General features: G+C 47.6%; 1 protein-coding gene and 1 pseudogene across 2 annotated transcripts in view; one reads left to right on the forward strand and one right to left on the reverse strand.

Moving 5' to 3' along the window:
• Positions 1-296: 296 nt before the first annotated feature.
• TMEM248 (transmembrane protein 248) overlaps positions 297-14476 on the forward strand; it is a 24364-nt gene continuing 10184 nt past the window's right edge. Inside the window, exon 1 of one of the 2 annotated variants that reach the window (XM_045285206.1) lies at positions 297-314. The gene's annotated coding sequence lies outside the window, so the exon portion shown is untranslated. Of the gene's footprint in view, positions 315-9617; positions 9696-14476 lie in introns of those variants that run through there. The other variant, XM_004705576.2, reaches the window with a different exon arrangement.
• Positions 12369-14476, reverse strand: part of LOC101654294 — a 4566-nt pseudogene continuing 2458 nt past the window's right edge.

The following is a 14476-nucleotide window of genomic DNA, read 5'->3' on the forward strand; positions in this document are numbered from 1 at the left end:
TCCCCGTGGGAGCCTCAGGAAGGAGGTGGGAGGGCCTCCCGGAAGTGCGGAAACTTAAAATGGAGCGTGGGGATCCCAAGTGTCCGGCGCGGTTCGGCGTCGAGAGGTGGCGTGGCTTTCCTGACGGGCGAGCATTAGTGCCCGAGGGGCCACCGGGAGCCTGTCGTTGGACAGACCCGGGCCCGTGGTGCCGTGCGACGGGTCCGAGGCCGCGCGGGGAAACAGGGTGGCTGTGGTTTCGCCCTAGCCCTCCCTGAGTGATGAATGGGGGCTCCTTAGGGGTCCCCCCTGAACCGCTACTTTCCGCCTCCAAGGTGAGCCAGTCGGCGGGAGGAAAGCGTCCAGGCGACGGGGACTCTTGGATCGATTGCTTTGGGCTCGTGCCCTGAAGCCCCTGGAATGTTCCCTGGGGCTTTCGCGGGATGGCTGCTTCTCCTTCCTCGCTCGCTCGGGTTCTGAAAGGAAAGCTGAGCACCCAAGACTCCACGTGACTCTCTGTCCTGGCAGGAGGGTGCGGGAGTTGCTGTGACCTGAGGTGGACTGGAAGGTGCCAGGTCACCAAATGCCGCTGCCCCAGGGTGGAGAGAGAAGGCTTGGGGCAAATGGGTTTCCACCCACAAGGAATTTATTAGGCTTTAAAATGTGTCCACTGGGAGCTACCAGCTGTTAGGGATGTGGTTGTGGTGAGGATCGGAAAGCGCTTCTGGGAGGAAGAGATCTTTGAGTTGGACCTTAAAGGGTCAGGAGGATTTGGCCCAGTCAGAGGATGCCTGTCGCCCTAAGTGGGTTACAAATTGGCCTTAAGCGTTGAGTTTCGCGTTTGGAGGCGTAGTGAGCGAAGAGGTTGGCAAAGTCAGCACTTGGAGGAAGGTGAGGTTTTCTGCCTCTATAAACACAAGCAGCCTCTGAGCCCCATGGGGACAGTTCCGCCCCGCCATATAGAGTTGCCATATAGAGTTGCTATGAGTCGGAAGGCTGTGAGATTGCAGTTGGTGAAAGGAGTCCCTGAGGTGGACAGTGAAGCACTTGACTCCTAACTGAATTCTGGTGCTGCAAACCCACCCAACGGTGCTATGGTAGAAAGGCCTGGCGATCTGCCTGCGGAAAGTCACACAGCCTTGGAACCCCAGTGGAGCAGTACACACACACACACACACACACACACACACCGCACACCCATCCCCTGGGCAGCCTATGTGGTTTGGATTATCCAGGGGGTGAAACAGCTAGCAGAGCAGGTAGCTGGCTGGATGGGCAGGGGCAGCGGGCAGACAGAGGCAGAAGCATAGGCCAGCCAGCCTGGCTCCTGGGAGCCTTCTGGGCTCATTTGATGAGTTGCTTTGTTATGTTGAACTGTGGGTATCACATGGCGGTGTTTGAAGTATGTATTGTTTGTTTGAAATGAACTTGAGTGTCACTAAAGAATGCCAAGTCCACTTCAGTTTTACATTTCCTCCATTTACAGTCACTCAGACCAGTGTTCAGATCCCAGGGGTAAGGAATCTGGGGGCTTTTGAGGCCATGAGTTTTCACTCTAGTGCTTGATACATTTCGTGGACAACGATGAAGATGCGGATTGCCCTTCCTGTCTGGTACGAACAGATGGGAACTTGCATTTGGTGTCTGCAAATCATTTCCGTGCCTGTGTTTAGTTTGCAGGAGCCCTTGAGCGGGGCTTCCGCAGCACTGACTACAGCCAGGTGGTAAGCAGCATGCTGGTCAGCAGCAACCTGGGCTTTTGGTCATGTCTGGGAGCCCCCAGGTGGCAACGTGGTTACGTGCTTGATGACAAACTGAAGGGTTGGGCTTTCAAACCCACCCATAAGTGCCTTGGAAAAAAGGCCCAGCCATCTGCTTCCTAAAGGTCACAGCTGTGAAAACCCTGTGGAGTGAGTCCACTTCTACTCTGCACCATGTGGGGCCACAGGAGTCAGCCTGCGGCAAGTCCACTTCACAGATACTGCCGTTCTTGAAGTTGTCTGAAGGCATGCCAGCCTTACAACTAATTTCAGCCCCCTCACTAGCTCTCTCTTTAGCATCCAGTGCGTGGCTAAGCATGAGGCATGGTGCCTGGCCCTAGCCACTTGCTAAGTGGCAGTGAGTGACAGTCTGCCGCCCATTGCCCTCCGCCTTCTGCTCAAGGGGTTCACTGACACCTCCGTTGCAAAACAGCATGGATACGTTTCAGTCTGTCATTTGTTGGGGTTGACTACACCCCTGACACTCATTGGGCAGCAGCAGCATTTAATGATTAACACCCGGGCTCTGGAGGCGGTCTGTGATGGTGACCTTGGGCCAGTGAGCTAACTTCCTTATGCCTAATGGCCTCCATGTCACCAGGATTGTGTACCAGAACATGTGCAGAGCGGGGCTCAGCCTATTTCACAAAAAGTAGGCAGTGGTGCTAGACCTCATTGGTGCCAGGTGGAGGGAGTGCAGGAACCTGGGGGAAGGGCAGGCCATGGAAGCAGGACGCCTTGGAGGTCTCTGGCTGCAGAAGTTAGTGCCAGCAGGGACAGCAGGAGTACTGCCTCTGGGAGACATCTCAGATGGGAACCGCCTTGGTTCCTGCAGGACCAACTTCCGGAGGCAGGGAGGGAGGCTGGGTGGCTGCATACAGCACTGTGCCCTCCCCTCCAAGGGTCAGCTGGTTGGTTTGATGCCTTTGTTCAGTTTTGGCCCAAGTCCTGTGATGTGCCCAGGAGTGGTGTGAGTGGAGGCCCGGAGTTGAACGTTTGGGTTGGAGGTGAGGAGATGCACAGTGGTGGCTTGAAGCTAGGATTGAGTGTCTCGGTGACTCCAGACACTGGCTCCTTTGAGACTGAGAAGGGCTGGTCAGCGAAGTGAGAGGCAGACCAGGAGAGGGCAGTCCAGGAAGCCAGGTGCTTTAGGAGTTACGGACTGATGCTCCAAGTTTGCCGTTGGCACCCAGAGTTACTGAAGACAATGGCCTTTCCCCTTGGAGCCTCTTTCTTACTTGCCCACTGTGAGGGGCTCTTCTGGTACTCCCCTCTTCATGGTAGGCCATGGAGGATGGCTTCACCCAGGTCCAAAGGCTGCCAGGGGTTTGAGGTCACCCAGGGTCTGAGACGCTTGAAGCACCCTCTTCAGCCAAACCTGGGGTCCTCTGGCCTGTCTTATCAGGCTCAGGCTATGCAACACCCCCCCCCCCCCCCACTCCCCACCAGCCTAAAAGGCCTTGAATTACTCCTTGAGAAATGGGGCTCCCCCCATGTCGTTAATCAAAATGGCCTCTCTCCCCATTGCGAGGGACTTATCATCGTTCTCTCAGCACCAGGCCAGCCTGCCCCCAAGGTGGGCATACAGAGCAAGCTTGCCTCTTGTCCTCCCCCTTCTCATCCCCCTGCTCCCTGTCCCTGCCTCTCAGACTCCCAAGAGGTGTATAACAAGATGGCTTTGTTATACAGGCAGTGCCCCCGATAGGACTTCCATCCCATGATGCTAGCGTAAATCAGTTCCCACAGAAGTCCAAGCACCTCTTTTGTAAAAAGTTTGATTGTATTACTTTTCTGTCATCAAAAGCTTTACAAAATCGATCTTGGTTTGTTTGGAAGCACTGCATGCAGACTTCTGGTTTCGACCTGAGCAGCATCCTGCTTTTCCAGTTATGGGATCATTCTGTATACCACACACAAAACACCCAAGCACAACAGGGTTCATTGTAACTTGAGGATGTCTTGAGTCGGGGACCATCTGTATTACATATTCAGCCACTCTGGGCCTTCTGGCCTGGGTCATAGGTAGTGGTTTAATGCAGCCTAAGTGAAGAGAAGTAAAATAATGAGACCTTTGTAGGACATCTCATCTTGGATTATAGACTCCCTCTCTGGTCCAGAGATTCCCATCTTAATCTTCGATGAGGAACAGGGTGGTATTAAAGTACTCAGGCCTTGAGGGAGAGGAAGTGGGAGAGATGCTGAAAGGACTTGTGTTCGTGGCAGAATGATATGCCTTTGTAATATATTAGTTTTATCAGGTTTAAAAATGACAGGCTCTCCCCTGCCCCCAAGGGTGACTGTTAAACCAAACAGCAGACAGGCCTAAAAGGTGAACTTTACACCATCGGGAGGTCCACAAGCCCTTTAGAACACGGGGTAAGATGGGGGGGGACTTTTTTCTGCTCAAGGACGTTTGGATATTTATAAAATCATTTGTGACCCAAATAGCAGCTTTGAAATTAGCTTGTTTTTATTTGGTCAATCATTAACTGACCCTGAATGTGATAGCTGGAACTGCTTCTCCTTGGCGAGGCCTGTGAGGTGAGCTGGTATTGATGGTTTCTCAGGCCTTCTGTGGCCCTGGAGCCAGACGTTCTCCACCCTGCCTTAGAACACCAGTCACATGAGACCCCAGGGCAGCCTGTGCCCTGGGAGAGAGCTCAGCCAGCAAGAAGGGGCAGGAAAGCGGGATGAGGGAGGAGGAACCAGTGAGGTGGTGGGAGGAGGGCTGTGACACTGAGGGGATGGCACTCAGTGCTGAACGGGAAGCTTTGCTAACTAAATTTTCATCAAATCACACAAGGCAAAGTTACTTTCTTTCTTTTTAAAAGCGCGGAGAAAACCCCTCAGATTGCAGCCTTCAGTAATCTTAGGCTTGAATTTTTACTTCTGGTCTCTTGAGAAGGAGCCCTCGTGGCATAGCAGTTAACCACCCAACAGGTAACCTGAATTAATGTAGGTGGTTCGAACGCACCAGCAGCTCTGTGGGAGAAAGATGTGGTGGTCAGTTTCTGTACCAACTATAGCCTGAGAGCTCCCAACGGACAGGCAGTTCTCTGAGCGCGTGTGTGAGATCCGCCTGGGAGCGAAGCCTGCCTTTTCCCAGCGCTCTCCCTTCTGAGAGTTAAAGTTCTGTCCTGTCCGATAGGGTTGCTGCGAGTTGGCAGTGCGTGTGGGCTCTCCTTCCTCTGCTTGTGTGTGTGCTTCCTTGCTGCTCTTGATCCCCCTGCCCCCTGGGCCTTCCCTGGAGCCAGTGGGGTGCAGCTCCTGCTTGTCCCCTGCCCTCAGCTCCTTCATATTTGCTCTCTCCCCTTCCCACTAAGACCCGGTGTCAGAGGGCAGCACTGTACAGAGTTCGGTTTTCTCTAAACAACTGAGAGGCGTGAGCTCCTTTTCTGGCTCCTCGTATTTGCCCTGCTCTCAGCAACATTTGGTATTTCCTCAGACCTTTCTTCATACTCTCCTCGGCTGCCTTGCAAGGCCATCCTGGGCAGCCCTTCTGGAACAGCCCCCACCTTTTCTTTTGGTCTCATCCTCTGCCTCAGTGGACGGAGCACCACTCCACCCAGGAGCCCCCAGTTCATGTGTCTGGAAGGGGCTGGTCTCCCTGTTTGCCAGGCTTTCCTTCAGATTGTCCATGCACAACTCACTGCAGCTGGAGGCTGGCCTGTTGCACCAGGACGCTGTGTTGTTGGTCTCTGTTGAGTTTGGTCTTTGCTCTGAGCCCACTCCACTCGCTGTAACCCCCATGCACAGTCGAACTAAATGGTAATGGTGCCTGCTCCTGCGCTACCTTCATGATCGCTGTTGTGTGCCAGGCTCACCTCCTAGCACTGTCATGGACGATAGTCTGCTGGGATTGACAGGGTTTTCAGTGGCTAATTTTCAGAGGTAGATTGCTAGGTCTTCTTATTCTTAGTCTAGATCAGTGGTTCTCAACCTTCCTAATGCTGCGACCCTTTAATACAGTTGCTACATCATAACTTAATGTTGCTACTTCATAACTGTAATGTTGCTACTGTTATGAATTAGGCGACCCCTGTGAAAGGGTCATTCGACCCCCAAAGAGGTCACAACCCACAGTTTGAGAACTGCTGATCTAGAAGCTCTGCTGAAATCTGTTTACCATGGGTGAGCCTGCTGGCATTAGATAGACCAGTGGCAAAGCTTCCCACATCACAGCATCCTGAAAGCCACCATACTGTAACACACACAGGTTGGCTGTTCAAAGCTACCATCTTCCCCACAGGGGAAAGATGAGGCTGCCTGCTCTAGTAAAGATTTACAGTCTCTCAAACCCTATGTAGGGTCGTTAAGAGTTAGAATCAACACCATGGTAGTGGTGTTTTGTTTTGTTAAGATTATTTTATTGGTGGCTCTTACAGCTCTTATAACCATACATCAATTGTATCAAGCATATTTGTACATATATTGCCATCGTTACTTTCTAAACATTTACTTTCTATTTGAGCCCTTGATATCAACTCTTCTTTTTCTCTCACCCCCACCTTGTGACCCCTTGATAAATTATAAATCATTATTTTCATATCTTATACCAACCACTGTCTCCCTTCCCCCATGGTTTCTGTTGTTCCTCCCCCTGTGTGTGTGTGTGTGGGGGGGGCGGGGGTTATGTGTCGATCATTGCGTTCGGTTCCCCCTTTTTCCCCACCTGTCCTCACCTTCTCCCTACCCTCTTGGTATTGCAATGCCCATTACTGTTCCTGAAGGGTTTATCTGACCTGGATTCCGTGTGTCGCGAGCTCTTAGCTATACCTGTGTACATGCTCCGGTCTAGACCGCAGTGAAAGGCAGGACTGGGGTCATGAAAGTGGGGGGTGAGGAACCTCAAGAAACCAGAGGAATACACAGTATGGTGTTTCATGGGTGCTATACTGCACCCTGGTTGCCTCATGACCCTTCTGTGAGGGGATGTCCTATTGTCTACAGATGGGTTTTGGGTCTCTGCTCCAACCCCCCTCATTCTCAATAATGTTTTTTTTTGTTTTGGGTCTTCTGATGCCTGTTACCTGATCCTGTCCACCCCTCATGATTGCAAAGGCTGGTGTGCTTCTTCTGTGTGGGCTTGTTGCTTCTCTGCTAGATGGCCGCTTGTTTAACTTCAAGCCTTTAAGACCACAGATCCTGTATCTTTTGATAGCCGGAGACCATCAGCTCCACCGCATTTGCTTGTGCACCCATTTTTGTCTTCGGCGATCGTGCCAGGAGTGTGAGCATTAGAGAATGCCAGGTTGTTAGAACAAAGTGTTTTTTGCCTTGAGGCAGGGCTTGAGCAGATGCCTAAAGTCCGTCCACTACCTCAATATATTGCCATATAAATATATGTACATACACCAATACCTTTATTTTTTTTAATTGATGTATTTACATACGTACACACTGATGTTTATACTTCTATCCATAGCTTTGCTTCCTTGGTCTTGACTCTTTGCTTTTACTTTCCTCCTGTGAGGTGGTGGTTTTTTTGTTGCTGTTGTTTTAAGTGGCCAAAATTATTACATATTCATGATAGAAATTTAAAGAATAAAAATAGGATAACTCCTTTGTAAGTTGGTTCTGATGTAAATTTGAATATCAAAAAAGTTTTCATTATTACCGTTTATTAAAATATATTTTAAAAGTATTTATAGTACCATTGTAAATCTAATTTTTGACTTTGGCGGTTGGAAAAGTTACATAAAAAACTACAAACAAGTATGTTTTTTGAACTTGTAACTTCAGACACTTACCCATGTCACTGTTTCTGGTGGGTCAGGAGTGAGGGAGCCATTTAGTTGTGGTTCTGGCTCTGGCCAAGGTCTCTGTGAGCTACTGTCAAGATGTTGCCTGGGGCTGCAGCCATCCAAAGGCCCTAGTGGGGAGTCCCAGCTCACTGCCTTGACTGTTGGCAGGGCCTCAAGTTACTCACCATGTGGACCTGGCCACTGGGCTACCCCAGCATTGTGGCTGGCATTCCCCAGAGCCAGTGGTCCAAAAGAGAGAGATGGAAGCCACAACTTTTTTTGGTGACCTAACCCCAGAAATGGCGCACCCTCACGCCCATATTCTACTGGTCATATGGACGAAACCTAATGCACCGTGGGAGGGGATGGCATGAAGCTGTGAACAGCAGGAGGCTGGCATGCGCAGGCAGTGAGGGAAATCCTCTTTCCCCGAACACACATCGGCTGACAGGCTTCACTGCATCTTCTCTTAGGGGTCATGAGTGGCATGGTTGAGGCAGGAGAGCCTGTTCTCTACATAGATTTCACCTGGCTAGTGGCTCCAAAATGAAAAGCAGCCCGTGCCCCTCCCAAATCTGTATTGCCCATCCTTCTCTGTTCCTCCTGGGCATGTTATGGCGGTTCAAATGAGTGTTTACAGAGCAAATTCGTTTCCCACTCAACAGTTTTGTACACATTTTGTTTCATGGCTTAGGTTGTAATTTTGAGTGAGACAGCATGCTTCCCTGACCCTGCCTGCCTTTTGAACTTTGTACTTGGTGGGCAACCTACAGATATATATTTTTGAATCTGCTCTTTTTTTTTTTTAAATCATTTTATTAGGTGCTCATACAACTCTGATCACAATCCATACATACATCAATTGTGTAAAGTGCATTTGTACATTCATTGCCCTCATCATTCTCAAAACATTTCCTCTCCACTTAAGCCCCCGGCATTAGGTCCTCATTTTCCCCCTCCCTCCCCACTCCCCCCTCCCTAATGAGCTCTTGATAATTTATAAATTATTATTTTGTCATATCTTGCCCTGTCCGACGTCTCCCTTCACCCACTTTTCGGTTGTCCGTCCCCCAGGGAGGAGGTCACATGTAGTTCCTTGTAATCGGTTCCCTCTTTCCTACCCACTCTCCCTCTACCCTCCCAGTATCACCACTCACACCACTGGTCCCCTACAGATATATTTAACACTGTCTGTAGCACATACATTGTGCTGTGAAGAAGTGGCTATAGCAGTGGGCTCAAATGTCGCAACAACTGTGAGAGTGACACCCTGTTCTGTTAATCTGTAGTGTCCCCTGACTCAGAACCAACTACCTGGCACCTCATAACTGTAATGCTGACAATAAGGTGTGCAGAAACAGGAGTGCTGTGACCCCCCCCCCCCAACTCCAGTACCCCTGCATCTTACTAGCTGGGGAGAACCACACTGTTTACATGTGAGTTGATATTCTCTTGGAGACTATGTTTCTAGCAGAGAGAGTATAGTGTATTTAACCAGTCCCCTGCTGTCATTGGGTATGGAGTTTTGCAGGTTTTTTTTACCTTTTAAACCATCTGGAGGTCTTAGTAGTTAAATTTTTGTTGTCATCAATGAATATTTCCATAGGGTGAAAAGTTCTTAGAAGTTCATTCGAAGAGATGAAAGTAGACTCCCTTCGACACAGTTGTTGTTGTTAGATGCTGACAGGTTGGTTCCGACTCACAACCCAGTGTACACCAGAACCAAACACCGAAGATCCTGTGCCATTCACAGTTGTTCGTATGTCTGAGCCCATTGTTACAGCCACTCTTTTTCGGTTGCCTCTCTACTGTACCAAGCGTGATGTCCTTTTCCAGAGACTGGTCTCTGCTACTAGCATGTCCAAAGTGCATTAGACCATGTCTCCTCGTCTTTGCCTCTAAGGAGCTTTCTGGTTGTACTTCTTTCAAGACAGAGCTGTTTGTTCTTCTGGCCGTCTGTACCATGTTGAATATTCTTAACCAGCACTGGCATTCAAATGCATTATTTCTCCTGCAGTTTTATTTATTTAATGTCCAACTTTCATATGCATAGGAGGTGATTGAAAAGACAGTGGCTTGGGTCCTTAGTCCTCAACAGGATGCCTTTCCTTTGCAGCTCTTCAAGGAGGTCTCCTGCTGCAGATCTGCCCAGGGCAGAAGTCATTGATTTCTTGATTGCTACTCCATGAGCATCGCCTGGGATCCAAGCAAGGTGGAGTCTTAGACGCATGCCATCTGTTCTCCATTTATCATGAAGTTATCTATTGGTCCAGAGAATTTAGATTTCCTTTGATGCAGTGGGGTATGAGATGAGCCACTAACTGCCAGGTTGGGGAGGAGTTGAGGCTGAGGGGGTGGTGATACTGTGCTCTCTCTCTATTCATTCCCTTCTCTTTTCCCCAGAGCTTAACTTACCCTGTAATTGAAAATACGACCTCCCATGGTACAGATGGCAGTTTTCTTGTAATTTTTTGCAGAAGAAATACATTCATTTAGTCTTTGTTAATTTGTATTTGAGAGCACTTGTGAATGGTAGAAAGTGGTTTTAAGTTTGTGAAATACTTAGAAATGGAAATGGCTTTCCTTTCTCAGTGCTGTTCTCTAGATGCAGCCCTACCTCCCTGGCCTAGGTTGATAGTGAGTGCTAGCTGGCCTGTTGGTATTTGTGCCATGTGTTGATGTTGAATTCTGGTATGAACATGGCTTTACTGACTTGTTTTCTCAAGAAGTGACATTTGATTCATTTTCTCCTATTTTTCCAGGTGGTAAGTAGGTCCTACTTATATTTATGTATGATTCAGATTTGTTCACATTTCTTAAAAATGGAGCGGAATTCTAAAGTACCGTTGATGTTTTTATTTCCTGATCCTATTCATTATAACCTAAGTCGCCTCATTTCCAGATGATTTTTAGTTGATGTGTAAAGCTCTGATTCAGTTTTTTAATGCATTTTCATTTTTCAGTCACCTGTTTCATGCCAAGATAGTGACTCTGCAGTCGTAACTAGGGCTTGGTGTCTGCCCCCACGCCCCACCCCAGGTGTACAATTGGGTTGAGAGTATAGGTGGGCCATAAAAGTGGAAGAGGCCCCTTCTCTAAAGGAACTGGGGCAGGGGTTAGGGGGTTCAGGAGAAGATTCATAGAAGAGGTATACTTCAGTCATGAAAAGAGGACATTGGGGTAGCGATGGTGGACATGAAAGCTTGACACAGCATCTCTCTTCTGGGCATTTCAAAGTCAAATGTTCAAACTCAACAGCCGCTCAGTGGAAGAAAGATGAGACAGTTTACTCCCGTAGAGTTTTGTAGCCTGGGAAACCCTTTGGAGCAGTTCTGCTCTGTCCTGTAAGGGCCCTGTGACTGAGAATCGCTGTAGTAGACTTGGTGGCAGTGAGTTTGGTTTTGGTCTAGTGCAGCGGTTCTCACCCTGTGGGTCGTGACCCCTTTGGGGGGTGAAGGAGCCTTTTCACAGGGGTTGGCTAAGACCATCAGAAAACACACAAATATTTTACAATATATCATTACATAATGTTTTGTGATGAATCACTATGCTTTAGTTATGTTCGATTTGTAACAATGAAAATACATCCTGTATCTCAGATATTTACATTACGATTCATAACAGTAGCAACATGACAGTTATGAAGTAGCAACGAACATAATTTTATGGTTGGGGGTTCACCACAGCCTGAGGAACTGTATTAAATGGTCATGGCTTTAGGAAGGTTGAGAACCACTGGTCTAGTGGAACCTTAGAGTAGGGGACGTTGAGGCAAGCACACTGAATCAGAGAAGACTCAGCTCTGTGGGTTGCCACGCTGAGGGCTTGGACTTTATCCTTTGATCACTACAGCCCTGGCAGATGGGTGGTTAACAGGATTAGATTTGCATTTGGGAGAAATCCCCGGTGACCTTAGGGCAAATGGATTGTTTCGGAACCAGAAAACCCAGTTGAGACTCATGGAAAGTGCCACCCCAAAGCTGGCGAGAACCTGAACGGAGCAGCTGAATGGAGGAAGAAGTCAGAAATGCTCAAGAAATAGTAACCGGTGGGATTTAGGCAAGAGCAGAAGTCTAGGATTCATCCCAGAGTTCTACACTGAGATGAGGTACACAGGAAGGCAAATCGGATTGGGGTGAAATCAGATAAGTTCTGTTTTGAATGTATTGAACAGTATAACGAGAAGAACTCTCTGTTACTGAATTGAGTTTGCATCACCTCATAGCAACCCTGTCAGGATGTCTGAGAGGGTCAGTCTGTATGGGAGCAGACAGCCTCCTCTCTCTCCCGAGGAGCGCCTGATAGGTTTGAACCTCCAACCTTGTGGTTAGCAGCCAACACTTGTCCCAGAGTACCACCAGTGGGCCCTTGGACATAGAGATCTCAGGACCGTAGAGATGCCTAGAGGGTTGATGCAATTCAGTTATCAGTTTCCACCAAGAGTGGCCTGGCACTCTACAGTGGAAGAATCAGCCCTTGGAAGCCCTAGAGTGCACTTCTCTGACACACACGGGGGATGTCCCTGGGGCAGAACCAGCTCAAGTGCACCTGTTCCCCCCCATCCCCCTTCCTCCCTCATCATCTTAAGACGACAAAGGCAGAATGGGTGAATCTGGGAAAAACCAGCAGGACTGGCTGGCAGATTAGATTTGGGTTGGTAGTGGTGGTGAGAGGAAGGACTGTGGCTTGGGAAATTCATTTCCTGAAAGGCTTACATTAGAAATTAAGAAAGAATAATAATATTAACAATCAAACAAGTTAGGAGTTCAACTGAAGAAGCTAGCCAATGTCAGCAGTCAACCCAAAGAAAGTATGCGGAAGATGATATTAGAGCATGCCTAGAAATGGCCTAATGAGAAAACAAAGACGTGCTGTAGATGTGGTCTCAAAACAGACCCAGCGATTTGGAAACATGGATGTAGTAGAGGCCGGGCAGTAGAGCTCAAAGACACAGAACATTGCTCATGACAAAGAGCGGAACTATAAATACACAGTAGAGTAAACAGTGAACAAATCCCATTAGGCCAGAAGTTGTCAAAGCCAACATGCAATGGACAGTAGACTAGAGTATAATATAGCTTACCAAAATTGACTCAATAGAAACAAGTCGGAGACCAACAGCCATTTAAAAACATGAATAGGAAATTAAGTCAACTCACCCAAATACAAAACCAAACAAAAACTTGGCAGGCCCACATGGTTTTGTAGCCAAGTGCTCCAGACTTCCGAGAATTAGCAGCACCTATCCTGTACAAACTGTTCTAGAAAACAGATAGGAGTGGACAAATTCAACTGATTGCACGAGGCTCCTCAACTAGCCAGGGAGAGTATGTTGCTGGCCTATAACTTTCTGGACTCACTGATGAGCAGATGGGAAAGTTCAGAATACAACCTAACAAATATAAGTTGCTTTTAAACATTGCAGCCAAGGAATATAAATAGTAGTCAACATAGAAAAATTTATTAGCATAAATCACGTAACAAAACTGTGGCAGGAACCAGTGATTGATCAACAGCTACAGATAAGTAGTCATCAAAAGGTAACACTTAAAATAAAAAAAGTAACACTTACTTTACAATGATAATCTCTTAGCCAACTCAGGATAGAAGGATGCATCCTTAACTTACCTGGTGAGGGGTTCCTATCAGAAACCTCTAGCAAGTAGCCGGTACATTAGAAACGTCTCCTTTAAAGTAAAGCGAGGGTTCTTACTGTGGCCACTTTGGGTCATCATTTCATGGAAGGCTCTAGTCAAAGTAATCGAGGGAAAAAAAGAAAAATCGTATCAGGCTTGGAAAGGAAGAAGTGACCATTCTTGGTGAACAATGAACCTTCTTTCTATCCAGACAATCCAAGAGAAACTACAAATAGATTGTTACATTTTAAGATTTTAGCAAAGTGACTAGAATCAAGATCAATATACAAAAGTTAATTACTTTAAGATAAACTAAGAAACAGAAAATTTAATTTTTAGAAGATACCACTGTAAAGAGTTCTGGTGACTGTCGGCTAAGTGTCAGACTGCTTAATCACAAGGTCAGCGGTTCAAACTGGCCACTCTGAGGGAGAAAGATGAGGCTAGCTGCTTTCAGGAAGATGCACAGCCTCAGAAACCCTGTCAGGGTCACTGTGAGTCAGCATTAACTCTGAGACAGTAGGGTGGTTTGTTTTTTAAATCATCAGTTTAGGTCTATCTGCTAGTGTGACTTGACTCTTAACAGTGTGTTGGTCTGTGTTGAATAGAGAAACAAATTCACAGACACGCATCTCACGTGTATGAGAGCTTTATATACAAGAGTAGTTGGATATTAGTCCATATGTCTGATACCAATCTATAAATTCCTCTTCAGACTCATGAAACACATGCAATGACGCCGAATGCAGGAAGATCGCAGGCCAGTGGATGGGAAATCTTGTGGATCCAGTGGCAGTGGAACCATCTCAGTGCTGTCAGGGGTTTCCATGTGGCTCCTTTAGTTTTAGGGCTCTAGTGTAGCTTCATGTGTCTTGTCTGTAGGAATGTCTCGCAGGGAGTTGAGCGTGTGTCCTGTCTCCAATGAGCTATATATCTCCTTAGCGCTTCCAAATGAGATCATCAAGCTGTGACCTGATTGACAGGCTAAGCTCCACTCCTTCACTCCTAAGTCACAAATTGACAACAGATTATGGAACTACCATAAACAAAATGCATAAAGACTTCCTTGACAAAGGGGAAAGAAAAAATATTTTTTTCATTGAAAAACAGAAGTAGACCCCTGTGTTAGTCTGGGTACTGTAAAGAAACAAATCCACAGAAACGCATGTGTAAGAGAGTTTTATATAAAGGTTAAGTGTGCATCAAGAAAACATCCCAACCCAGTGCTGCCCAAGCCCACAAGTCCAACATTAACCCATATGTCAGACACCAGTCCACAAAGTCCTCTTCCATCTCACAAAACAAACGCAATGATGCCGACTGCAAGAGGAAAGCTGAGTCAGTAAATGTGTAAGCA

Source organism: Echinops telfairi, unplaced genomic scaffold (genome assembly GCF_000313985.2).
Source record: "Echinops telfairi isolate 266 unplaced genomic scaffold, ASM31398v2 ScPeMD7_5;HRSCAF=22, whole genome shotgun sequence".
Lineage (NCBI taxonomy): Eukaryota > Metazoa > Chordata > Mammalia > Afrosoricida > Tenrecidae > Echinops > Echinops telfairi.